This window comes from Kryptolebias marmoratus, linkage group LG1, assembly GCF_001649575.2.
Source record: "Kryptolebias marmoratus isolate JLee-2015 linkage group LG1, ASM164957v2, whole genome shotgun sequence".
Taxonomy (NCBI): Eukaryota; Metazoa; Chordata; class Actinopteri; order Cyprinodontiformes; family Rivulidae; genus Kryptolebias; species Kryptolebias marmoratus.
The window spans coordinates 33640525-33643965 of NC_051430.1; the positions used below are offsets into that span (position 1 = coordinate 33640525).

The window sequence follows — 3441 nt, forward strand, 5'->3', positions numbered from 1 at the left end:
GGTTGGTACAGCGATAACAGATCTTTAATGTATTGTGGTGCTAAACCGTTCAGTGATTTCTAAACTAACAACAGTATTTTAAAGTCTATTCTTTGAGCTACAGGGAGCCAGTGTAGGGACTTTAAAACTGGTGTTATGTGCTCTATCTTCCTGGTTTTCGTGAGAACACGAGCAGCTGCGTTCTGGATCACTAATGTGATTTATAAAGGGAAATTACTTGCTGGTGTGTATGCCCATGCTTTTATAAATCTTATTTTTTTTCGCCTTTTGGGTGTCCGTACACTTTTAGTATGAATCCCACACCTCAGGAACTTGCCACAGGACTCCACTTTAAAATAGTGGGAATATCCCTTCATTGCAGGGCGCTCTGTGGTTCTGGACTCCGGTCCACTGTGATCCAGTCCTGGTCCCTGGCCGTCCCCTCTCCGGATCCTGAGTTCTGATTGGACGACGGCTGCTTGTCAGGAAGAAAGAGGTTCTGTGTTCAGACACAGTCAGGAGGACGTGGACCCGACCGGAACATCTCGGTGGATTACAGACCGTGGCTGCGGCTCTAAAGGGGGTTTTATTTATTTGTTTTATTTAAATTATTACTCTTATATTATATAACCGAACCGAGGCTCGGTTCAGACCGGACCCGCCGAGCTGCTGTGTGGCGACGGTTCCGGCCGAGGTTCGAGTCTCTGCCCGACGACACACTGCTGGTTCTGTTGAGCCGGACCCGGAACATTACCAAAGTCCATGTGAAGTGTGCGGCCGAGGTCCGGTTCGGCTGCAGGAGCAGAACCTCCTGTTGTAACAGAACCGCTGTTTACTTCAACAGTCCGCATCAGGTGAGTCCAGTCAGAACCGAGCAGCGAGAGGTTCTGTTTACAGTTCTGCCGAGGCCCGAATGTGGTCACAAATGCATGCATGCGTGTGCGCGCGCGTGCACGTCAGAAGCATCTGTGTATGAAAGCAAAGGAAGCTCCTTCCTGGTCCCTGGATCCAGGAAGGATCCAGGGACTGCTCTCTGCAGACTCTCTGTCTGCTCTCTGCAGACAGCAGGATCCTGGATCCCTGGTCCTGTTTCCTGGTTCCTGGATCCTGGTTCCAGGATCCTGCTGTCTGCAGAAAGCAGGATCCAGGATCCTGGGTCCTGGATCCAGGGACCAGGACCAGGGATCCTGCTCTCCACAGACAGCAGGATCCTGGATCATGCTCTCTGCAGACAGCAGGATCCAGGAACCAGGATCCTGGGTCCTGGTTCCTGCTCTTTGCAGACAGAAGGATCCTGGATCCTGGTTCCCGGATCCTGGTTCCTGGATCCTGGGTCCTGGTTCCTGCTCTTTGCAGACAGCAGGATCCTGGTTCCTGGATCCTAGATCCAGGATCCTGCTCTCTGCAGACAGCGTTCATTCTGCAGGGAGGACCAGAACATCCCAGTCCACTTCAGTACTTCAGCAGCCTGGACCTTCAACGTTCTTCCACCATGAGGGGCAGGAGGTTGCTGGTGATCACACACGGGAAGTTTTGGTTTTATGTTGACGTTATGACAAGTAAAAAAAAACAACAAATGTTTGGAAGTAAAATCTAAGGAAGCTTGGCTCGGCGCTCCCTGCAGTCAGGGAAATGTGATGAAAAACCACAAGTCCTACAGCCCTGAGGGACACACTGGGTGAAAGAGGACAAAAAGCTGGTGTGTTGATGGACAACCCAGTTCCTACAAACTCCGAGTGGAATGTAACCTGAATGCAGTAATATACTAAATCTCATAAACCCATATGTTATTCACAGTCGAACATAGCAAACATACCAAATGTTTAAGAAGTTGGGCCATCTTTTTTAGAGAAGAAAAGCTCATTTTGAATTTGATGGCGGGACCGTAAACAGCTGGGACCTGAGGAGAGCGGCTGCTGGGCGTTTTGGAGGGAATGTTGTCCCGTTCTGCTCTGATGGAGGATTCGAGCTGCTCAACACTCCCCGGGGCTCTCTTTGCTGGACCTTTTAGTTTTGTCATGCAGATGTGCCAGATGTTTGGTAAGAGGTTGGAACTGCAGGCAGGTCCGTTTCTTCTCCTCCGAAGCCACGCTGTTGGAAGGGTTGAAGGACGGGGTTTAGCATCATCTTCATCATCAGACATTGCCTGGACTTATTTGTTCCTAAAAATGGTCTAAATTCTTAGTTTCAACTAGTGCTGGGCGATATAACGACACATATCGTGGGGACGATAGAAAAGTGTCTAAGTGATATCAACCGTCAGCTGAACGTTCTGTAGAACAATCTCCGAACCTAAGCTGTGATTGTGTAAAATCTGTTAATGGTGTCAGGTGCGTGAAGTCCCACTTCCTGTGACCCAGTTAAACCTTGACTGATGTTTCTGCTGTGAAGTATGGCTGAGCTTCAGAGCGCCAAAGAGCCAAACTCCCATTGAGCTCCATTATTTTGCAAAGACGGAGCGCACGTTTCCCAGTCGAGCCACGGGTTTTGGTGTATGTATAATTTGCGCTTTCAGTTTAAAGCTGCCCAATGAGTTACAGGACAAAGAATTTGACTAGAATAGGAATAACATGATGTTGAAATCATACAGTTAATATTAATATAACTTATTGATTCGCTCGTTATTCTTCTGTTTCTGTTGTTCACTCCTGCAGCGTTAGAGGAGTCCTTGTAAGGACATTCAAAGCATCCAAACATGCATCTGGATCAGGAACGAAGTGCCGTGATCTTTGTGGATGAAATTCCCAGAAAGCTGTAAAAACCTTTGCCGTTGACAACAGTGTGGATTTGGTGAAACGAGTATAAAACTCTGCCTTCTCTGCAGCTCCATAGCTCAGTCATGCTACACAAGAGCAACATTATTCACAGAAAGTTGGATTTTACATAATTAGACTGGCATTTTGATGTCTTTTAATGGTTTCCACACAACCACAGTTTAGCTTTGATGATTTCTGAAGATTTTACCCCCGAATGTCTCATCTTAGCGTGATGATGACACACACTAACTTCTTATTCCCGCAGTCTTTACAGTTAAACGTTAACACTTTGTCAGCTGAGATTTTTTAAAAACGGAATTCAAACCTCGACTTTGAAAAGACGTCTAGGCCAAAATTCCTCCACAACCAAGTAAGGGACAGATAAGGTCCCACAGAAAACCACGACGGAGAGTCGTTGCTGCTGAAGGTTCTACAAGCTGCTGGGTCAGGAAGTGGAACCAGTTTTTCTCTTTGTTTGTTTGTTTGTTTAGTTTTGTTTTTGTTGCTATATTAGTTATACATTTCCATTGTTTTGTTCTAAATTAGCCTGGTCCAATATGTCCTATTTAGTTTTTAGGGTTCCAAGCCCGCGGAAGCAAGCGGGCGGCCAATGCAAGGCATGGCCGTTCGCCTGCTCCCAGCGGAGCAGGGAACCCTATTGTTTTTGTACTGATTTTTCAGAATTGTGTATTATTATTATTCTTCT

The 3441-nt window shown here is 46.8% G+C and overlaps 1 protein-coding gene across 3 annotated transcripts in view; it reads left to right on the top strand.

The window, feature by feature from the left end:
• The first annotated feature begins 464 nt into the window (after positions 1-464).
• Positions 465-3441, top strand: part of large1 (LARGE xylosyl- and glucuronyltransferase 1) — an 88228-nt gene continuing 85251 nt past the window's right edge. For 2 of the 3 annotated variants that reach the window (XM_037977744.1, XM_017426374.3), the window contains exon 1: positions 465-833. The gene's annotated coding sequence lies outside the window, so the exon portion shown is untranslated. The remainder of the gene's footprint in view (positions 834-3441) is intronic. The other variant, XM_017426372.3, reaches the window with a different exon arrangement.